We start from the raw sequence: 25042 nt of genomic DNA on the forward strand, positions 1-25042 counted from the left end.
CATTGTACGTATAATTAATGGAAAATGTTCTTCCATTCAATTTCTTTTGTGCACAATATCCATTTCTATTGTCTTCCTGTTAGTTTCCAAAGCACTGGTATATAATTTAAAAGAACATGAGCATCTAAGAAAGCCAATGAGTCCTCCAAAACAATTCCAAAACATAATTGAACTTTCTCATCCAATTACAACAGTGGACATTACTCTATTAACTTGAATGGAACAATAGCATCAAGCACTGTTAATAACACAATTAACAAACACTGCTTCCTCCCTATATCTTATCTTCTGCTTCAAATATTGATGGCAGAGTGAAATGAATGAAATATCCATACATATGAGATAAGATCAGGCACACAGAGCCATTCTTCTCTTGTACATATCTATTACTTAAGGGAGAATCTATCCAACATAAAAGCATAAACAATGTAATGTTGTTGACTTTATACAGTGCTAAAATGGAATAACAAGAAGCATCAAGCAGAAGCAATTTAGAAGTAATATTCAGTGATAATGCATATACATAGTTTCATGGGAAAATTCTAGTGACTATTTTCAATTTGCTAATAAGCCCCATTAACTCACTACACAAGCAGTGATAGGAAGTCTCACCATCCCAGAAGCTGTACTGTGATGTCATGTAGAAGAAGGATGTCCCAGTATGCAGCATTATGGTCTGCACTGAAGACATACTTGTACACACAGCTGGCTGTCTTTTATTTATGCCACAATGCTTTGCAACTTCCAAAAGCCCCAGAGTGCTCACATGGTGACCTGTACCACTTGAATTGGGCTACTGTTCATAGCTTAATTAGGATGCCTAAATGCAAGAAGAGTTCTCTTAACATGAACACAAATGCAAAGTTTCTTCAAATGTTGTCATTCAGTACAGCAAGATTGAGGATCTGAGAGAGAAAAGATATCATGCACAGAAACTTTGGAGATTTTACCATCACGTACATTTTCAGGAAAATTCATGCTTGTGCATGCAGATGAAATTCACAGTCAGGATAATGTAATTCACAATAACCCTTCCCAAAGTTAGGTATTGGGAAAGGATATCCAACTGACAACCTGCAATGACCTTTAAGCCTTCGTGAGGATACACAAAGGGGGATCAGTGTGGAACAGTCACAGTGTCAAAATGGTAGGTGCAACTGGGCGATTGAAGCTCCCCTCTTTTTACATGTGTGACACACACATAAAAAAGGGGTGGAGCTTTACTCACAGCACCATCTGCCATTTTGATGCTGTTGATCCCTCCCAATGGACATTACTGCATACATAGCAAATGTGTGCAAAGCTCCCATTTACATGGGATTTCCATACTAAATTAGTCCATCAAAACACAAGCTTTGGAAGAGTGGAAAAAATTATATCTGGCCTGGCATTTCTTTCTTTCTTTCTTCTTTTCTTTTTCTTTTTTTTAACAACAATAAAAGAAGGCAGTTTAATCAGCAAATATGCAAAAGTACTATCAAAAGGGTACAGTGAATTTTTAAAAGCTAAAGATGAACAGCAGTAGGCAGGCTTGAAGTAGGTTTAGATCCAGGTTGTAGACATCAACTTTTTGCTTTGTACCTGTTTTATGGAAATTGGCAGTTGGGACAAATATTCTTGGATTCCAGGGACCTCATCACAACTACACACCTGGTTTTTAAGACAGCCCAAGTGCTTCCCTGGCAGTCATGGTCCAAAGGATGCCAATGATGAAGACAGAAGTTTGGGCGACACTGGTCACAAACCAGCTGCATCATCTCTTTCTTTTTGCAGCCTGGTTGGAGCTTTTGTTGGTGAAGATTTTCTGCTTCTGCTGGGCAGAATCCTGTTTACAATCCCTATCCATATGGGCTCCCACAGCTACATCTGGCTTCTCTCTCTTTCTTACAGGAATGGGAGTGTTGCAAAGAGGACAGACTGGAACCTGCACATCTTTCTTATATACTGAAGGACACTTGTGTCGGCTGTAGGCAATGTGGTCTTTGCAGAAAAGCTCCTTACACACATCACATTTCAGAGAAAGAAAATCCAGCTGCTTGCAGGTCTTGTCATAGCAGCATTTTCTGGGCATTCCATTTTTCAGATGCCCCCAACTTCCCAGAATTAACTGGTCACCTCCGAGGAACCTCACTAGTGCTGCCGCTAGGACCTTTGAGCCAGACGGCAAGGCAGTTCCTGAGCCAAGCCCCCCAGCTGTGGAGCGACAGGCCAGAAGAGGTGCAACAGCAGCCATCTCCCCTGGCATTTCTTAATCAGAATGAAAGATGTAGTACAATACAGTATTTTGACTTTGTGAAGAGAGATATAATACCTTATTTTTATTGTAAAACCTATGGCTCAGAGCTGAGATAGAAATTTTCTAAACTATTATGGAGCCCCTGAGCAAAATGGCCATTAATATCAGGAATAATGGTAGCCAGCTATGAGTGACAGATAAACTTGACCCTTGCTTATTAAGGCTTGATTTGTATATGAATTTCTCATTTTATGGGGTGGAAGACCAATCTAGGATATGTTTTAGACTTTTCCATACAACTTAACTGTTTCTACTAAGAAGGTCATAAACATAATACTTTTCTTACCTATGGATTTTTATATTAATTTCCATTTTTACATTCCCATTCCCATTCCCATTCTATTTTTACATTCCATTTTTAATTCCCATTAACCTTTAACTGGCAATTTTGGTTTCTATTATTGCTCTGAGTGAAAAATTGAAGATATCTAGAAAATAGAATACACATTTAATCATTTTAATATTTTAGATTAAGCATCACAGGCCTTAATTAATAATAATGCTTGTAACATTCAAAGGCTTTAAATCATTCCCTAAATTATCTGATCTTGTGACTGGATTTTTTAAGATTGGAGTCAAAGGATTTTAGATTTTATATGTGTCCTTATCAGAGATAGGAAGCAAAGTAGTAAAATCAACAATTACATTTCAGGAAAGAAAATGACTATCAGTATGTTAGCAGTTGCATGAAGATTTTCCACAATATTTAATGCAGAAGCATTATTATTCCTTTACATAGACAAAAATTGATTTTGTGATGAAAGCTATTAGCAAACCAATAAAGATTTATCCTTGCATATTCAGTATCTTTTTTGTCATTCCAGCAATGTCAGTTTTCAATTCAGTAATAGGAGTCATTTAGGAGGGGTTATGCTTTTGTTCAAACTTTAAGAGATTTTTCTCTTTCTTTAATATAAAATGCAAAGACAGACATCACTATTTATCTGACATTTATAGTGCTAAGGGTAACAAATGGAGAATATGTTACCCATAGACCAGAGATGTTTAGCAAAATCTAAGTTTTATGTTTATTCAGAAATTGGTCATGCTAACAAAAGGTATGGCACAAGTAAAGGCCATCTTGCACAGCCTTTTGAGGAAGCAGTGGGGACAATTGCCCATGATGTTGTACACAGAGGGAATCCTGTTCATAAAACTATAGAGTTCATAGAGGCCAGTTAGATCATTAAATCTGTCTAATCCTCTGTTCAGTGAAAGAATCCAAATTAAAGCATCCTTGACAGATGGCTGTTCAACTTCTTCTAGAACACATCCAGCAGAGAGGAACTCATCAGGCCCCTCAATAATTGGTTCCACTGTTCAGCTTCCCATTAGGAAATTTTTCCCTACCGCAAACAGAATCTGCTTTTCTGTAACTTACATCCATAGTTCTGTAATCCATTCTCACATGACAGAAAACATTGTCACATGACAGAGAACAAGTCTTAACCTTGTTCTGTGGAACACCTTTCAGATATTTGAGTTGTGCTATTTTCTGCTCATCACTTCCAAGGTTAAGCATTTCCAGTTCCTTCAGTCACCCTTTGTAAGACTTCATTTCCATTGCCTTGACATCTCTATTGCAGTTCTTGATCACCTGCTTTAGTTTCTCTTAACCTTCCTTAGTGTGTGGTGCCCAGATCTGAACTTGGTACTCAAATATAGAATATAGCACAACTGTGACTTCATTTCTAGCATTTCTAGCAGCCCTGTCACATTGCTGGCATATATTTGGGGCGCAGTGGTGTAGGGGCTTATTGATGCTGGAGGTTGTCAGCCAGAAATGGTTGGCACTCCAGCGGTTCGAGCCTGCTCCGAGTGATGGGGATGAGCGCCCATCATTCATCCCTAGCTCCTGCCCACCTAGCAGTTCGAAAGCATACCATCTGTGAGTAGATAAATAGGTACTCCCATTTCAGTGGGAGGAACCAGCAGTGCTTTGCCCCAGGAAGCTGGAACCGGTGCTGGACCCGATTGGCAGAAAAAAAAAGAAGAAAAACACCAGGTGCTGGATGTGACTAGCGCAATGGGCGGAGAAGATCTTCGGTGGAAGAAAGCCCAGATGAGCTGACTCCCTTGCGACCGCTGCTGGCCACAATAGAGTAGGGCTGCACTGTAATTGTAATTAGAATAGGTTGTAATTGTAATTGTAATTGTTAAGCTGTATATGTTGTACACCACCCAGAGTTGCTTGTACGATATGGGCAGCTATATAAATGTGAATAATAATAACAACAACAATAACAATAATAATTGTAGTTTGTGATCAACCACAGTTCCAAGATTCTTTTTATGCAGACTATTTCCAGGTCAGATATCCTGTACCTGTGCACTAGATTTATTTTTCTTAGCAAGGAAACTCTGTTGATGTTGTTCCCCCTATGCATAATTTAATTAATTTAATTTAATTAAGGATTGATTATGCTGCTGGAACTTCCCATCAGATTTTTTTCCAGTGGTTGTCTAATTAAAAGCCAACACCTTGTCAATAAATACACCCAGAAAGTCACTGAATTTGTCAATCTAGTGCCCTGTCATGAAGTATAATCCAGTTGTAAGGCATTGCCAGACACCCAACAAACAAAAAGTTCATGGTAACAGCATAGCCATATGATCCTTTTGTCTTATCTGTTTGCCCTTTGTCAAATGTATAATTATTCCTGGGTCCACGGTCTATTTGCCTAGCCTTGGTCCAACCTTGATATAAATATATCATTCTGTGTATACACTGATTTCAGCTTTGACCCAGCCTCCATTTGTTTCCTGTGATACTTATCTAGCATTTTTGCTGTACTACAATTCTGACATCTAATACCTGTTTTGAGGTTAAAATTGTATTCTTTTCTTGATATTGCAGTGACTGTGGTACATAGTCAAGAATATCTGGCAGTTTAACACAGTAAGTCTGACTGCTGATATCAAGGATTTCCAATACTGAAAATAGGGGTTTTAATGGTTAACTAAGAAACCAATGATAGCTAGATGTTGCTTCCCAAGATTTCAGCATAATAATTATTTTCAAATCTATTTTTAATTTAATGGATACCTTCTCCAGAGCCTCTAAGAACAGCTTTATCTGGTTAAATCTCTGCAGTGCTGCCATCAAACTAGAGAAAATAATCCTAATAGTGATTCATTGTGGGAGTTCTCCAAGATTGGTTGCTTCGTTGCAGATATTTCGTTATTGTATTAGGTAATACTGTCAATACACAAGTTTGAGGGAAGTTCGTTGGTTGGTGTGGGTTTTATATCCTTTTGTCTTGCCTGCTTTGCATATGCTTGGCTGGGATAATCCTGTGGGCAGATGTTGTTTTGCATTCAACTGATGTCTTGTTTTGATAAATTATTTATCTGGCTGATAAATTGATGGCTCTGTCTCACTTTTGTGTTGTTGCTTCCTGTGTGATTGGTGCCATTAATAGCTATGAGGTGGGTTGGCTTGTTGAGAGGGTGTTGTTCTTTTTTGATAATCGTTGAGTTGTAATTAGTTTTTGGTTAGTAGGTTGATAATATGATTTGGAAACATAGACAAGGGGTGGGTGATCACTTTATTTCCTTTTTTTTTTTTTTTTTAAGGAGAAAGACTTCATGTCCACCATGGGAGAAAGAGGATATGATACCTCTTCAGGTTTAGAACTTACACGAGACAATGGCATTCCATCCAGCTATCAGGGAAGACCTGGAGGACACATTTGGAAATACAGTGGTACCTCTTGTTACGAACGCCCCTCCTTACAAATTTTTCGAGATACGACCAGCTCCGGCCCCAAAAATTTACCTTGACATGCGAACTCCGCCTCGAGATATGAACCGGATCCATGGCCATTTGCCCTGCCGCCACGCGGTCGCGGCTTCCTGTGGGCGAGATCGCGGTAGCAAGGAGACGTTCAGTGAGGCTTGTGGTGTGTTTTGTGGCGTTTGGAAGGTTTTTGTGGCATTTGGAAGGTTTTTGAGGTTTAAAAATAAAATGCATATGTTTCAGAACTGTTTAGCCATATTTACATTGAACCTTATGGGGGAAATTTACCTCGGGGTGCGACCAAATTCGGAGGGCGGATTAGCCGTATTTACATTGAACCTTATGGGGAAATTTGCCTCGTGGTGCGACCAAATTCGGAGGGCGGAACTGATTAACCATATTTACATTGAACCTTATGGGAAACTTTACCTTGACTTGAGACCAACTCAAGTTGCAACCAGAGTCACAGAACGGATTAAATTCATAACTAGAGGTACCACTGTAATGAAGTGTTGAAATCTTCTCTTCCAGGTCACAGAGAGATGGGCCTGTTGGAGTAAAAATGCAGTAAGCATTTGAAGTTTACAGTTGGTAGGATCAAAACTTTTCTGACATAGTAAGTTGGCAATGCCTTGGGGAATTACAAATTTGTGTAATTTGAATCTCTGTTTTGAATCTGAAACTGTATACAGTACCATGACTCTCAGACAGACTTGTAACAACCTCTCTTCAACTACCCCTTTGGGCTAAAATGCTGCCACTGTACCTTGGGAGTTCATAATCTAGTTATGAATTTTGGAGTATGCTATCAGTAAGCATCTTTTAATCTTGCACACCATGCCCTGCTTTCTGTGGCTTTTCTTTGGTGTTAGACCTACTGTGCTAATCAGCTAGAGTGAATTGTAGCAACAGAAATGGTAAAGTATGATAGACAGAGACATTTACTCTGGCACTTGTAGTAGCTTGAAGCTGGAACACCTTTTATTTACATTCCCCCCCCCCATTGGTCAGCTAGAAAAAGAGTATTGCTTTGCTAATGGTATTTGTTTCCTATTTCCTCATTTAAAGAACAGCAAAAGGGAAGGCATTTGCTGGTTGGCTTGAAACTGGTTAGGGTACAACTGTGGTGTGGAAACTGGTATAGAAACATCAATACAGAATGTAAGGTCCCTTGCTCGGATAAAGATTTCTACTGTCAGCCTCAGTAGATAGACCAGACTATGAAATCAACTCCACAGGAAGGGTAAAATGACTTTTACTGAGATTGGCTATAATAACAGAATCTTGCAAGTCTGATTGCATTGTACCTTATCTTCCATCTTATTGTTCAATGGATTAAGGAGGTCTCTAACTAAGTCATTTCCAAATGTTATCTGGACATTCTGGACTTTAAAAATGCCTTACTCCCTTTTGCTTAGGCAACAGCTTCTGGATATCTCCAGCAAGGTAATCTTCCTTACTCTTTATATCTATACTGTTCTTCATTCTATACAGTAACTTTTCCCATGCCAGCGTAGCATAAAATGTAGGATGGATTATATACTCAAATTAATCCTGAATATTCTGAAGTCCTGGTTTGAAACAAGGCATGAATCCACCAGAAATTGTAGAACAGTAGAACTATTCCATTGTTGTGATTGACAATAAACAACCATGGCTTCTCCTATCAATTCCTTCACAACAGAGACCCATGTGGTAGAATGATTAAGGTGGCTGGGAGCAGGGAGACCCTCAACCCCAGAAACTCACTGGGTGATTTTGGGCCAGTCACTTACTCTCTTAGGCTTGTTGTGGGGAAATATAGGAGTACTGTCTTGTGCGCCTGGATGAAAGGCAGGATGTAAATGTCATAAATAAATAAATTCCATCTCCTGATCATAGAACAATTCTATTAATAATTGGTATCTGCATTTGTTTGTTTTTCCTTTATCTCCCTCTCCTTTGCATTGTATTACAATACTTGTAGTCTTTGTACAAAGCTTTAAAATATAGATTAAATAGTATTACGAATAACACATAATATACAAATGCTGGGAAATTTAAAAAAATTAAACATTGGCCCTAGGGTATGTGCATCTGGGAAGTCCTAACATACTCAGGATGTTACTCATTTTCTTCATTAGGTTATTTGGTTCTCATGTTCGTGTAGGTTGCTTAATATTAACATTATGATTTTATGATATAGCCTGTCAACATGCTGTTTTTTGTTTTTTCTGTTTTAGTTTTTTAATAATGTATGAATTATATCGTATGCAGGAGACAGAATGAAAAAGCAGGAGCCTATATATAAAATATCCACTACACAGCTTGACATAAAAGTTGCAGAAATAAGCTGGGGAAAGTGTTCTTATGAATGCTTTAATTGTTTTTAGGGTGGGGGGGGCAAGAGAGAAGGAAATAAAGTAAGACTGAATTCTCTCTCCTCCAACAGAATCTCACTCACTTTGGTTCTTTGATCCACTGATTAACATTTGCAAGCACTACCTCACTTTTTTTGATTAAGGCAACTATTGTCACTTCGTGCTGCTTCCAGAGCCTGGCGCAAAGTTTCCAGCTGTGGATGCAGACAGATCAAAGCTTATGATGGACTCACTAGAACACAGTCTATCTGGAATACTAATAATAGTCTGAACTACTTGTAAAGAATCAAGTCATTTTTCTCCACGCTTTCAAATAATCAGGGTTTCCTTGTACATGCTATTAATTGATTCAATATGCTGGAAGGAATGTCTGAACTTTTCCCACGCCTTACATTTACCCGTTTATTATATTATAACTCTACCTCCAGAGGTTGTTTTAATTGAAATCAGGTTTATTTAAAAAAAATGGACTGATCACAATTTATTTCTGTTTCAGTGCTGTATTCTTTTTGATTCTGAATATATGGAGGGATTATTGTATTTGAAGGTCAGTTTGCGCTGAGGATTCAGTGCATTTAGCACACAAAAGAAGGAAGCTTTGTTGTACAAGATGCACAGATAATCACAGGTAGACTGGAAGATGATGACAGAAGAATGTGGCACCACCATTCAACAATCTTCTGCAGTGATTTTGCATCTGCTCAGCTACTTTTGCTATCTTGCTAGCCAGCTGAGAACTTCTACTGAAATCTCAGAAGGTTCCTATAACAAATCCAGCTTTCTAGCCTACTAAAATAATCCTTACCTTGTCCTATCCCAAATTCTTTTAAGATGATTGACAGGACATTTTCAAGGCACATAGTCCTAACTTCTGCTTGTCAAACCTGCATGTTTTGCCTACGATACTTTTACTCCTTCCGAATAGACAGTGGGTTTGGAGGTTTCACTTACAGAGGAATGCAGGCAAGATGAACATTAACCACAAACAAAGTCTGACTAGCATCATCTGTTTCTCCTAGAAAAAAAGAAAAAAAGAAGTCTGTGGAGAGGCCAGAATGTTTGCACTCCTTTTGTTTAAAGATGTGCGAGATGTATGAGGGATTTCTTCTACTTGAAAGCCGGGTGTGCCTCTAGCACTGGTTACCTCTTTCCAGAGAAGCTTTATCATCAGGCCTATTGTCAAAAAGCCATTAAGATAAAAAGCTAGTCATGGTTCTGAGAGATCTAGGCTCATGTGGTTGAGCTGGCTGAGCTGGCTCTGAGAAATATACAGTGGTACCTCGGGATACGAACTTAATCCGTTCCGTGACTCTGGTTGCAACTCGAGTTGGTCTCAAGTCGAGGTAAAGTTTCCCATAGGGTTCAATGTAAATCTGGTTAATCCGTTCCGCCCTCCGAATTTGGTCGCAACCCGAGGCAAATTTCCCCATAGGGTTCAATGTAAATCCGGTTAATCCGTTCCACCCTCCGCCCGAATTTGGTCGCAACCCGAGGCAATTTCCTCTTCAGAGCCTGACTCCCGCCAAGCCTGCTCTGCATTTTCTTTGGAGCCATGCTAACATGCACACCAAAAACCTTCACAAAACACCGCAAAACACACCACGAGCCTCACCGAACATCTCCTTGCTACCGCGACCTCGGCCACAGGAAGCCGCGACTGCGTGACAGCAGGGAAAATGGCCGCGGATCCGGTTCGTAAGTAGAGGCAAGTTCATAACCCGAGGTAAAATTTTCCTGCCGAAGCTGGTCGTAACCCGAAATGTTCGTTAGTAGAGGCGTTCGTATCCCGAGGTACCACTGTATTTACTTGTATCCTAAACTCGTCAATGTCATCACCGTATTTTTTTTAATTAACCCTATTTTGTACTCTTCTATTGGCAAATTTATTTATTTATTTGATCTATATGGCTTCCCAGCTTGCCAGTGCAACTCTGGGTGGCTTACAATGTGTTGTAAGCATAAAACCAAAGGAACTAAAACTGAAAGACAAGAAATACCCAGTACAGAAAAACAGAATAAGCAAGACCATCTACTGCATGTTCTATTCAATATTACATTTCTAAATAGGGTTATCCCACACTTTGGCCCAATGTCTAGGAGAAGAACCAGATTTCAGGGCCTTAGCCTTGGGAATGGCTAAGAGGGTTGGGGCCATTTGAACCTCGGGGAGAGTATTGTTCCATAGGGCAGGTGTTGCAACAGAGAAGGCTCATGTCCTGGGTCTTGTCAGGTGACTTTGTTTCACAGAAGGGTCCTGAAGTGTGCCTACTCTGATGGATCTCATGAGCTGAGCAGAGATGATTGGAGAAAGGCAATCCCACAAATAACCCAGTCCTAAAAGCTTTATAGGTGATAACCAGAACTTTTAATTGCACCCCGAAGCCTATAAGGAGATGACATAACTCATGAAGTAATGGTGTTACATGGATCCACCAAGCTGCATTCATAACTACTCACACCACTGCCTTTTGGACCAATTTCTGCTTCTGACTGGTTTTCAAGGACAACGCCATGCAGTAGCATTGTAGTAGTCTGAATGGAAGGTGACCAAGTCATTAATAACTATGAACAGGGCTTCTCAATTCAGGAAAGGACATAGTTGGCACACAAAATGGATTTTGTCCAAAGGCCCTCCTGGCCATGTCTGCCATTGGTTCTTTCAGCAAGAGCTGAGGCTCCAAGACAACTGCCAAGTTGCATGCCAGTTTTGTCCACTTCTACTTGTCACCCATCCAGAACAAATGGAGACTGAGGCTTCCAAATTGGGGAACATCAAAATCCACAACCACTCTGTTTTGCTTAGGTTCAGACAAAGCCTGTTCTTCCACATCCTTGCCCCACAGTTTCCAGACACTAGGACAGAATCTTAACAACATCACTTGTTTGTCCTAGGCCAAAATGGTACATAAGGTCTAATCAGGAATGAAGAGATGCCAAAGCTACATCATAGGTTTGATGTGAGGATAAAATGTATCTTGAGTTTATCTATCAGCTCTTTAGAGAAGGTTTGGATCCAAAAATGAACAATAAATAATAGTTTTGTGTTAGCAAGCTCTGTGTAGTGTTAAGATTTTTAAAATTTTCCTCTAAATGTGTGGTGGATAGCAACAGAGAGCAAGGCTATCAGGAAGAAGGGTGGGGCAAGGATGTGGAAGATCAGGCTTTGTCTGAACCCAAGCAAAACAGAGTGGTTGTGGATTTTGGTGTTCCCCAATTTGGGAGCCTCAGTCTCCACCATTTGTTCTGGATAGGTGACAAGTAGAAGTGCATTCCAGGAAGAGAAAGGAGACAAGACAACACAGTCCTCAGGGGCAGCATGGAAAGCATAAGAGCTTCAGGATAGCCACTCCCTAGAATCTCCCAGGGTATATCCACTTGTTGCAGTAGTATAGATTTAGTCTGGCAAGATTCTGTCTATAAGGTGTAAGGAAATAAAGGAACTTGATTCAACTGGACTGTTTCACCGTTGTTCTTGGGCTGGGCCTGACAAAATGACAGCATACACTTAAAATAATGACTTCCTGGAAAAAGAATCAGAATTTTATCAAAAAAATGACCAAAAAACTTTTCAGAAAATTAATATTGTTGTCAACATTGTTCAGAATATTGATAGATCACTGGTGACATCTAAAAGTTTTTAATGTAGTAAGTCCCCTAATATTATGCATAGAAACATCTTCCAGTATTAGTATGAGTAATTCAGTATATAATAAAGAGACAATATATACCTAATTAAAATTAAATCAAAATAATATCTTTACTCTTTTGAGAGTCATCTGTTATGAATATTAATGTTATATAATTGATTATGCTACACTGCAAAAGTAATTTACTTTTTCTGAAGTATCTTCAAAACATTGCTCTGTTTTATTAAACCAGATGCAATTTATTTCTAGTTTTCATAATTAACACGAAATTTTAAAAAGGGCTTAGCGTCTGACAAGACATGATCATGTGGTATACTGGCAAAGAATATAAAACCTGCCACCTTGCTGTTGACATAAATCAGTGATTGGTAGATAAGGAAAACATCACATAAATGAGATAGGTTTTTGGTTTTTTTTAGATCCCTGATTTAATAAGTTAACTATTTGCCTCTGAAGTGTTATTTCAAAGGGTAATGACAACAGTCTTCTTTTGGACTGGGAATGGGAATTAATACTAATTTTATGTTGTATTTTGTTTTAATGTTTAATATTTTAAGCTACCTAGACTCTGGCAAATAAGCAACATGCAAATCAATCAGAATGAATGAATGAATGAATGAATGAATGAATGAATGAATGAATGAATGAATGAATGTTTTGCCCTCTTCACTTCAAATGAAAGATGAGGAACTTTATGTGGAACGATAATGGAAAAAAGATTGAGGCCTTTGTTCAAATCTGTAACTAGAACACTTAATGTTATACACATATACAGTCACAGTTGATGAGACAGTGTTTGTTAGTTATTAAAATTATTATAACACAATAGTTCCAATGAGAGGGAAAAAAATAGAATCCATAAAGCTAATATTTGTATTAGACTGACCGAAGTTTAACAAAATCATATCAAGGTTTTTGTAATTTGAAGAAATCTTAATCAGACCACTTGGCGGTGGCATCAAGATGAAGGTCATGGCTGTGCCGTCAAAGCCTGTCCCAAGGTACAAGATAGCCTTGCTCTTGATATCTTTGTTTTGATTTCCCCTTGCATTTGCACCTGCAACTTGGTTATAAATAAAGAGAGAGGAGTCTCTCCAGATCACAATGGAGAACAATGAGGAAATTCTGGATACACAAAATGGGTCTTATCAGGCACAGAGTAGCATTAGGTTGCAGGTAGGGCTATTTTTTCATAAAACACTACTACACTTGATTCTTGGGACTTAGATTAGAAGAAAAATATAAATGGAGGGAGAGAGGGGTGCTTTAACCTTTTCTGCTTTGTCAAAATCATTCCTTATCTTCCTAACTGGCACCCAATATTTACAATGGGATTACTGGTAATAAAACAATTATATGGATGTGTGCAGAAGTTGTGTATTAGGTTAACAGCATTGGATTCAAAGCAGGGTTGGAAATATACGGTCCCAAAGCCACATTCAACTTTTGAGCATCAGCTTTTCTTCCTGTTTGAGTCCCCAGATGCTCATTTTGCTACCAAATTTTGGTGATATGATCAGCAAAACGCAGCAACATTGGTGTACCTAAAATCTGTATTCTACACCTTAAAATCATCTAAAGACAATTCATTGGCCAAGCCGTTCAGAATTAAAATCCTGACCTGCTATGTGTATGATGCAGCCTCAGGTACTTTGCACATCCTCATCCTGTCCCAAAATATGTACTGTGTCTCTTTTCCACCAAAAGGTTGTCCACCACTTAATTAATGTGTGCCTTCTCCCTAGGCCACTAATTAACTTAATTAATTAACCTAGTATTAACCTTTGTACCAATCTCCTTCCAACAATTTTTTGGAGAAAAATGAAGGCTACAGGAGCCAGCAATGTGACCCTGCAAAGCATGTAGACCATCAAAAATACAAATGGGGTCCTCTAAGATAATGAAACGTTGAGCAAAAATATTTACAGGTGAAGAAGGAGATTGTGTTCTTTCAGGTGTTTTGTAAGGATTCAGTGGCTGAAGATCTTTCCATCCTTTACTTCTTCGTCCACTGTTTTCAATTTAACAGAACAGTTGGAAATTCAGGCCAAGATCTGAGCTCTTACCTCTTAGTGAAAAAGTTCACTTAGTGCCCTTGAGCAAGCCATTGCCTAACGAGCCTCACAAGGCTGTTGTGATAAAAAAATATAAGGATCCTGTACCCATAACAAAGGTTTATTTACACATATATACAGACATGGACATCTTTTTTGTGACTGAGGGGTCTTTTTTTAAAAAAAATGGGGCGCTTCTGTAGGGTGTAATGGGAGAGGATGAGGATGAGATGATAGCAAGTAGAGGAAATAATGTTTATTTTTTGTGGGCAGCAGGTTTTCTATCCCAGGTATAAATTATAGAATGTTTTTTCTTACATGGAGCTGTTAACAATTTCAGGAGATCTGTGTCCCAAGAAAATATTTGACCCATATTGAAAACTATACTTTTCTAAATGTTTATACAGAATAGTTTAAAATGCTTCAACTTTTGAAGAACTGATACAAAAATTTCAAGGGGTGAAATTAAGAAAATAAGTTTAGAAATAAAATGAGAATCTCAGTGAGAAAAACTTCAATTAATATTCATATTATTTTCTTGTAAACTTTCCCAAGTCCTGGAAAACAAAATAAAAAATACTCTCTTTTTCCAAATGATAAATGTACAACCATTTGTAGAATTACTTTATGATGAGGCACTCATGAAAATTATTGAAGTTTAAAATATGACTTGTAAAGAACTACACAATTTAATAATGAAACTTTTCACTCTAGTAATTACTTACTTTAAATCACAAGCAATGTATCATCAGTACTGTGTAAAAGTAATTGTGGAATTAGTAATTCATTACTTACAGAAGCAACACTTGTAAAAACAAATAGCTTGACTTGATCATTTTGGGGAATGATATATTGTTAGAATAGTTGGCATTCTAAGAAAAGTTCTTATCAAGCAAGCCATTCAACCATCCTATGAATTAAGCCATGGGCAATCCTCATTTAAATTAATGGAAGCTGTTATATTTCCTCATTCCTTTTCTAGAAACCACAATTAGATGCTTGCCCCAAACTCTTTCTTCCACTTCTACTTGTCACAAATGATAGAAAATGGCAACGTTGTTAATTATTTTAACTTCAGAATGCATTTGTTATGATGAAATATGAAAAAGATTTGTTTTTCATAGAAATCATGATCATTAAACACCTGCACATTTCTTCCCTTGTTCTACTCCTTCACACATTAAGAGAATAAAGTTTAAAGATCCTGGTCTCAGTTTGTTACAATCTGTACGTGTCACAATTCATTAATTAGAATTGTCCCAAATAGCAATGTAAAAGAATCTGTTCATAAATCCATCTCAAAACAAATTTGGATGTTTTCTCTCAGATTATTACTGGTGTGCATGTTGAAGGGGAGGGTGTTGTGAAGAATGACAGCATCAAAATCTGGTGATCTATTTTCACCAGTCAGATATTTGACAAAACTTCTTGTCTTAGGGGGGAAAACAGTATAATAATGAAACTTAGGCACACGAACCATGGCTACATTTAAAAATAAGGTCTAAGATCTGGGGAAGCTTTATTTTAAAAGCATTGATCAGGGAAATGTATAAAACTTTCAGGATGAAAGCAGGATGATTTGCATTAAAAAAATCCTTGGGAACGTATATTAACAGGAATAGAAAACATTTATTTATTATAAGATGTGGAAAATATAAATGATCACATTAAAACAAAAACAAAATCTATAAGGAAAAAGCAGGACAAGTATATTGTCCTAATGTAGGCCTAAAATGGAGAGGACTTTTAGTAATATTTAATAATAACTGACTCTAAAATTTCTCCCACACCCCAAACACTGCTTAAATATGTTATTTAATATAAGATCAATTTGGCTCCCACATTAGCAATAGTTAGAATAGATAAACTAGAATAAATGATTACTTTCAAAATGCAGTGGAAACAAAAATCTGTGATCAGAGAAAAAACATTCATATACTTACCAAAAATTGTTTTCATTTTGCCCATGTATATCCAGACTGCAAATATATGTTTAACCAGTATCACTGTTCCATGCAGTGACAGCAAAATAGAGATGAAAAGAAAACCCCAATTTGCCTGCATGTCTTTAATAAAGCTCAAGCTTTCTATCAAATCTAATAGAACAGCACAACTTCTAATTTACATTTCACCATACCTGTAATGCATTACTAGACTTGTTTTTTGACAAAAGGTTTCCACGACAAAGTTATGCCTACTTATGAAACAAGTCTGAGAAGTTATAGATGTACATTGCCATAGACAATTGCCTACTTTTTTTTCAGTGATAGCATCAGAAATTTCAAGAAAGTTTTAAATCAAATAATTATAGATTTGATTTATCTGCATTATAGATAGATAAATACTTCTGTTGAAACATTGGATACTCATATACAATTGTAAAATTATTGATAGCAAATATTTGCTCAGGAGTAAAATAACTTGGCTTCAGTCTGCTTTGATTTCAGTGAACTCATTGTGACCAATAGCATTATTGGTTGGATGCAAAATGGGGAAGAAACCTGATTGGTTGAAATATTTATATCAATATGACAAATTTGCATGTACAGGTAAGCACTTATACATCCAGATTTGCACTTTAGGAATTCTGTAATTCCAAAAAACACATAATGACTGTGCAGCATTGAAGGCTGATAATACTAGGGGAAAATCATTTGCAAAAACGTAGGCAGGTTAATTTAAAGATTTTCATGAATACAAGTACATAAAATGATTTCATGAAGAGAAATGCTTACAGCAATTATTCTAGATTTTTACATGCTTTTTTTTAATGCTGAATTCACCATATGATAGACAAAATGGTTAAAAAAAAATTACAGTAAGGAAGACTGGAGAATTAGCACTCATTCTAGATTCACACATGTTTAGGCTTGACAACTAAACTAGGGGTGGGTGGGTGAGATGGAATCTCTTTGTTTTTCATCTGTCTTTATTGTTGTATTTTGTAAACCACTGAGTGCCATGACAGATTAGGGACTGCCTATGAATTCCATAAGTAAGCAAGCAAATGAATGAATAAGTATGTGGGTTTATGTGTGTTTAACCATTCATTCAAGAACCTATAACACTCTGCAAGCAAGCAGTTCAGATACTAGCAAATCTCTTCCATGCTATGCTGTTCCCTTGGTGTGTGTGTGTGTGTGTGTGTGTGTGTGTGTAGGGAATATGAAAGAAAAAGACAAGAGAGAGAAAAAGTGATGTCAGAAAGAAAGAGAGAGAATAGGTGGTTCCCTCCTGTTTTCCCATCTACCACCTGCTTTAGTTCTACCAACAATTTGCTTTCCCACAGATTGTGCACGCACACACACACACGCACACACACACACAGAAATGCCCCTTGAAAGTAAGAAAAGCAGCTAAATGACTTTGACAATGCCTCTTTACAAAAAATAAATGCAGGAATATAAACCCCAGCACAGACTAGGACTTTTTATCCTGAACATTTTTTCATACAGTCAATCAACTAAATAATGAATCCATAAATATCCACAGTATTTCTCAGGCTGCAGGCACCAAATGGGAATGGAAAGGAAAAGCTCCTTTATTTCTTTCTGGACACCAATTAATTCTCAGTACTTGAGCTCTCAGTGCTCAGCAGCAGCTTCACTACCTATGAAATGAAGAAGCAACGTCAGACATGAGATGTACCCCTTCCTTAATTTTCTTTTCTCACTACTGGGGTTTCAAGGTGTAATTTGCTTGCCCCTTAAAAACAAATAAAAGTTCTTGAAAATCTAATATTGTAGAAGACACAGAAATAGGATTCTAAAATATAAATGCCATGTTTCATAAAATATTGAAGAACAAAAAGTATACCATTTTATCTATTTAAATAGAGCTCATAATCACACAGCTTCACTGGGACTGGGCTACTATGAAATGCAGAAGTGATCTCTGATGAAGGATCCTTCTTGGCTGCCTTCATTGGGAGACCCCTTCCAATTTTCAATAGAATAGGAAGTATTCCCTTGTCTGCCTGTCTGTCTGTAATGTTTGTCTTTTCATTGCTGCATGTATGCTATAAATATGAGGCTTGCAGAATCAAAATGTCCCCAAACTTTGAAGAATTGTTTGATATAGATTCAGATCATTTGATTATCTAAACCTTGATTTTCTGAGTTTAGACCCTCGGTACCTCTCAAGAAACCTCAGTGGAAATCTCTCTTACAAACATCTAAGTGTTTCTTTGGAGGTTCTTAGGATAGAAACTGAAACTTTTTACCACTGACCTGCAACCTTCCAGCTCCGTAATTCCATGATTCTATGATTTTCAATCACATATACAACCTGACGGTAGATAAATTCTCTTTTCATGATCTACCAAATTCAGGCCAATTTTTAAGGGCAAGCTAGTAGGCATAAGCCTGCCCACTTAACACAGCATGCACATATTCTATGGGCATAAGCCTGGGCATCCGTGGGCAGTCAAAAATGTCAAGATGGCAGTTGTAACCATGTAACCAAAGCCCTGCCTGTTTTTACATCCCTCACACATGCACTAAACATAAAAAAGGAGTGGGGCTTTGTCACTGGCAGATTGACTTTTTTGACACAGAGACACAGAGACACACACCATGGTTAGTCCTAGGCATAGTTCAAATGAAATGACAAGGTGTGTTTTGATGATGATATTGGAGGTCAAAAAGGAAGTTGGAGCATGTAAGGAACACATGTCTAAAACCAATGCGAAACCAGATATCTGAACCAAGCTAGTATTAGCAACAGCAAAGGCTGAAAAAAGGACAGGCTTCCTCACACTGACGTTTCAACTTATTATAGTGAATTTGCTGTTAAGAGTAGCTTTGGTCACCCTTTTTATTCAGCAAACAGACACTCAGCTAAGGCACTTTTTATCTAATAAGTTGGAAGGAAAGCTACTGGTTTCCTCTCAAGTTTTTCTCCCTAAGCTTCTGGCAAAGTTTCTAAGATCTGGACAAGCCATTTACAAAAGAAAAATAATGTGTCTTTTTCTTGTTACTGCAATATGAATTTGGCAGTGCTACAACTATTTATGAGCAGAACAGATTACATATCAAATCATTGGAGGGGAAGGGACACTCTGAGTATTAGAAACACCTGTGTTTAAAAAGAAACCATACCCATAAGCAAATACAAATACTTTAGAACGTGCTTTTCATTTGTTTCTGGAAATATCAGTTTCAGCCTGATCTCTGGATGTGAGACCTACTCAGACTATAGGACCATCTAGAACAGCTTCTTGTTTTCACAAGACAGTTTGTTCCAAGGAAATCAACAAGCAGAGCAAGCAGTTTTTCAAGGAACTGATATTCAATAATATAATGACACTGAACAACAATGAGCCACGAGTTAAAGCTATGGTGGAACAGAATGATTATATGAAGCATATCAGAAGTGTCATCCACCTTTGTTATAACTATGATGTAAGTAGCAACATGCAGCATTCCATACCACCGTCTTCACACTGATGCACTAACTATATGGTAGAGGACCATGCCCAGCACTGGCCTCTTTATCAAATAAACACCTTCTTTATTACTTAAAAACTCAATAAAAGGAAAGTGGTATTCTACCTCCTGCGATCTTGTCTCCCCAATGGCTTTGCTAGTGGAGGAAAAAATAGGAAATGTAATTCAACACATCTGGAGGACATCAGGTTGGAAAAAGCTAACAGAGAACAATGGAATTTCTAGATGTGCTGAATTTTCCCCACTTACAAATACAATCAGGTCATCACCCTGCCACTCAATAATTGACAATACAGAGAACTCTATGTAGTACTAATAGCTATCTATTGTGAATTTTAATGACAGTGAATTGGCTCAGCCTGCCAAAATGGAGTTTTAGTGTCAACAGTTGGGTTCTAGAAGAGCCAGTTTAGGAACTCTCCTAGGCTAAATTGCCTTGTATGGTCAAGATGATGGAATAAGTACTTCAGAAATAATGGCCAAATAAGAGAAATTTAATTTGGTATTATGGACCTTTTCTTATGTATTTCCTAGTCTCACTCAAGCTCTATCAACAATGCCCAAATATTCCTACGATGTTGTCACGTTATGACTTCACCCTCTAGTCAACTTTACTTCCATCACTACATACCCCAAAAAGAGAAAGTGAAGCATAATTTTATAGTTATGAATGAGGAAATAGTTTAAAATTCTTCTATTTTACCAATATAAAGTTTTAAAGAACTCCAATAATGCATATCTCTCATTATTCTATCAGAAAGGAAGGAGAAAAGTTTTCCCTGTTTGGCTGATTTAAATTCTTGCTGGCTTATTTTTCAGTACACATATGGATATACTTCTCCTCCATCCAACCTTGGAAAGTTGCCAGAATGTAGGCAAGAAAACTTTCCCCCTAGACAGGACTAAAATTCATTATATGAACTTTGGGATATTCCTCCTTCTGCTACTAACATAGCTGGACACATCTTTGTTCATCTGTGATTAGTGACAGTAAGCTTTACACAGTAATAGTTTTGCTCTATATAAAACAAAATTTTGTGAAGAAATATGAGTTGATAACAAAGAACAGTGTTTTTAATTACTTTACCAAAGCATTCCCAGTTGTGCAATGCTTCAGTTTTAGTATTGCCATTTCTCTGTTGAATGACTGGTTCTGGAATAAAAGTAAAGATGTTTTTCAGAAAAGCTAGAGAAAATGGTTTATACTGAGTAGCCATTGTCTCTCTTTTTCTGTCTCTTTTTTTCTGTATATTTTATTTGGAGCTTGTTTGTTGTAAAACCAGCTTTGACTAAAGTTTTGAGATTTTCAGTCTCACACAGATCAATGGACATTATTTTACAATCTTATTTTGAGTGTGCTGGGTCCCCAGTACTCACGTGTTTCTGAAATTAATTACTAAATAAATTTAAACACAGGGAACACAAATGGTTGCTTAGAGGTAGATCTGGCTGAGCAAAAAGCAATGGAGGTTGAAAAGGGAAAAATATCTAAGGGCAATCAAGGGGAGAATATAATGATATTCCAAAAGGTATCTCTCAAATATTTCAAATATCATTTACTTTTGGAGAGGGGGGTGGATTACAACACTTTCTGTCTCCAATGCTCCCCTTACTTTATTTCATTAACTAGCCATAAAAGCTACTAAGATAACCTCAAGTATGAAAAGTGCACACCCTCCCCCCCCCCCATTTTATTCCCAATACATATTTTACAATGACCTAGCATTTTATCTAGCAATTGGTGTCGGGTGCTATTAAAATCAAACTAACTACAGTATTGGGAATGTTCATCAAGTAATTGTTATTTGGTTACAGATAAACATCCTCATCTGATCTATGTTTCCTTGGAAGTCTACTTACAGAAATTAACTTGGAAGCTTACGAGTCCAATGAACTCTCATTCTTTGATTAGTCTGTTTCAGTTCCATTGTCTCCAGAAGGATTCAAATGGCTTGCAATCAGGACAGCAGCCCCAGCCTTATCTATCTGATTGTTTGCATATAACAAAAGCCTACATTTCTATAAATATTGACCAAACACCTTTACAGCCATCTCTTCTGGAAATCATCTAGTAGAATAGCAGACTGAAAGCAGCCAATAATGGACAGCTCTGAATAATCTGGGAAATTATACACTTGTGAGATTACCTACCTGCCCCCCCAATAGAGAAATCATTTGAGAAATAAAATTAATCTCAGAGTTATAAGAACACCAAAGGCATATGTAATATGATAAGGACAAAAGAGTACAGGGTCTGGAAACGGGAATGGTTTCTGTTCAACCTATTAGTATTCTTTGGGAGAGTGAAGAAAATAGTAGATGAAAGAGAGCTGGTGGATATAATTTATTTGGACTTTCAAAAAGCCTTTGATAAAGTCTCTCACAAGAGGCTATTAAAGAAACTGAGTAGTCATGGGGTGAGAGGTGAAGTTTTGTCAAGGATTAGAAATCAGTTAAGAGGTAACAAAGATTAGGAATAAATGGTCAATTTTCAACATGGAAGGAGGTTAATAGCAGGGTGCCCCAAAGAGCCCTACTAGTGCATGCATTATTTAATATATTTATTAATGATCTTTGGAAAGAATGAACAATAAGGTGTCAAATGACACAACATTATTTATGAAACCCAAGACTGGAAAACACTGTAAAGGAAAAACAAAGGAAACAGGACAGCCGGACAGCAGGTTGGTTAATAAAACTTGATGTGGACAAATTCCAGACAAAGCATGCTGGAAGGATTAGTTTTAACAAATCAATTACATTGTTGGATTCTATAGAAACTACAAGCCTGAGTGAAAATAACTGGATATCTCTATGGAGAAGTCAGTGAAAACATCTGCAGCTGAAAGGGTTTTTAAAAAATTAAGAAAAGATGTTAAAATGTTAAGCTGTGTTACGAATGGAATGCAGGAGTATTCTGCAAACATATTCTTTTTGCTATGGATAGGATTCATTGAGCTGTACAAAATGAATAATAGGTTATTAAAAGTTAGTATGGCCAATGACTAGGAATGGACTGGATGAAGGCCAATGCTCAATCCAGTTAAAGGACAGCTGCTGTTAACCAAGCTGCCCAGATGAGTAGATTTCACCCTGAATTAGAAAGGGCTAAAGCAGCGTTTCTCAACCTTGACTGCGGCTGGCTGGGGAATTCTGAGAGTTGAAGTCCACACATCTCCAAGTGGCCAAGATTGAGAAATTAAAGAATCTGTTTTGTGGCTTGTTGCTTTTGGAGGAGGACATAACACTGTTACTAAAGAAAAAGGTGATCTGGGTAGCTCGGAGTGTGAGTTTTTTTGCTCTTTGTTTTTAATCAGCTTGCTATTGATTATTGATATATTAGCAACAACCCTATCTGGATATACTTTCTGATAACCTATCCTTTATGCAATGAGTTATATACAAGTTAACTTTTGAAAAATGACTGAAAACTTTAGCTTACCTAAAACATAGTAGTAGGCCTGCAAGCTAAGATATAATAATGTATACACTCCCAGAGGTTGCTATTCTGTTACCAGGATCTGATTCAAAGTAGAAGAACTAGTCTCAAAGCTAGTTGAAGATTACCTTTTCTTGAAGACAGCTGCAGATATACCTAAGATTATCTTCCAGAGCTTTCCACTTGATGGGTCTACAGAATAAGGTGTGGAGGAATCTTTCTCAATTGTAGAAGGTTCCCTTGAAAGAGGTTCAGCTGGGACATAGGGATAGAGCAGAGATTAGTTCAGTCAAATTTTATATTCAGTTTTATCTATCTTGTTCCTCAACCTACTTGTGAACCTGATGACCCTTATGCACAGGTAATTCACACTTTAGAATTTTCTGATGCCATTTGCAAGGCCAAAAGTGGGCATAAATATATACATATTCCAAAAACTCTGCACATACATAAAACAGTATATTAGGGAAACTTACTTTATAAGAAAAGTGCTAATAAAATTTAACTATTAGGAATAGTGTGAATGTTTACAGGCTAAAATTAATTTACGTTGGGAAGTGAAAAGGCCCAACATTGATAGATTTATTGACCCTATCCTACTGACATCTTTTAGGCTTCTGTTTTTGTTTTTGTTTTTTTCATCTTGCCATACTTATTAATTCCTCAGCTTAAAAAAAAAATACTAGTAATTTTAGATGTTAATGCTGCTGAAGAAAAAGTTGCTTATTTTAGATAAGTGATGTTGATTTTGCATTGTTCTATTCTGTATGTCTTTTAAATTGTTTCAGATTTATACTACATTAGACTTAGATTGACATGCCTTTAGTTATATATTTATGATTTTATATCTGTGTTTCTCACTGCCCAGATAACTTTAACTACTGGACATTATCAAAATGAACTGAATGAAACTATTGTAGCAAGAATTTTATTACAATGGCTAGATACTGTAGCAGCAGGAGTTTGCTACTTATTCCTCTACCATAGTCCAACAATGCCGTTTTTGAACTGATAGGAAAGCCCAGTTCTCATAATATCCGGAAGCAGCTAATACATAGAAGTATCTGCAGTTGCAGCTGGGATGGTGGTGGAATCAGGCAGCTAAGCTTTGGTATTTGAACTATAGAATAGCTCAGAAGAGGTAAGGAATGGATGCTGGGACAGGAGAGAGGATAGGCAGTTTAGAAAGAGGAGTAAGGTCCATTCCATCCGTTTCTGTGACAGAGTAGGCCTGTCAAGGCTTTCTTCTGGTCTCTTTCCCCATACTAGGGAAACATGAGAGAGAAGCAGCAGGAAAAATGCCCACAGATCTGATCCTTGCCCCTTCCAACTTCAGCTTAAATTATAACACTATACAGGGACAATAATAACCATACTCTGGACATTAGGTGGATCGAATGTCTAAACCAGTGTCTCTCAACCTTGGCAACTTGAAGATGTATGGACTTCAACTCCCAGAATTCCCCAGCCAGTATGACTGTCTAGGGAATTCTAGGAGTTAGTCCACACAGTTTCAAGTTGCCAAGGTTGAGAAACATTGTTCTAAACTATAGTCCTGACCCTCCATAAGAACAAGAGACTGTCCACTTCAGAAGTTATACAAAACGTAGTATTATTTAAGGTCAGAAAGACTGAAACAATTCAAGGATTTATAAAATATGTCTTGCTACTCCTTTTTCCATACTTATCAGTGAAAAAGCTGTTGAATAGCTCTTAACTGCTTTCATTGTCCTTAGTTCTTGACTGCTGGCATATCTGTCCATTTCAGTAATCGTTTTTTAAATCTTGGTTCAGTCCATTTCTGGAATCAAGAAAAATAAACCTGTGACTCTGCCAACTAAATGGGACCAGTTATTCCAGATTTATAAACTATTATCAAAAATAATTACATGTGAAATTATGATTGCCCACCTATGAAGGATACAATTTCCTGCTGTACTAGAAAGCTTCTTAAACCAAGAAATCAAAATTGACCTGACAAAGTGGCTTGTTTTATCTATATTTGTATTGACTATGATCCTTTTTATTAATATTCTATAAGGATCTTTCAGAACCTTATA

At 37.3% G+C, this 25042-nt stretch overlaps 1 long non-coding RNA gene and 1 pseudogene across 1 annotated transcript; both read right to left on the minus strand.

The window, feature by feature from the left end:
- Positions 1-1562: 1562 nt before the first annotated feature.
- On the minus strand, positions 1563-3037 carry LOC112540510 (AN1-type zinc finger protein 2A pseudogene; annotated as a pseudogene).
- Positions 3038-3348: 311 nt separating this feature from the next.
- On the minus strand, positions 3349-24772 carry LOC148214771 (uncharacterized). The gene is made up of 3 exons (XR_015797515.1): positions 24701-24772; positions 23111-23237; positions 3349-4409 (listed from the first exon to the last, which is right to left on the minus strand). It is a non-coding gene; the product is annotated as an uncharacterized LOC148214771 (long non-coding RNA).
- Between the last annotated feature and the right edge of the window lie 270 nt (positions 24773-25042).

The sequence above is a fragment of the Python bivittatus genome, unplaced genomic scaffold (genome assembly GCF_059951505.1).
Source record: "Python bivittatus isolate LINGU-HERP-01145 unplaced genomic scaffold, Pbiv_v1 ctg000590_np1212, whole genome shotgun sequence".
Taxonomy (NCBI): Eukaryota; Metazoa; Chordata; class Lepidosauria; order Squamata; family Pythonidae; genus Python; species Python bivittatus.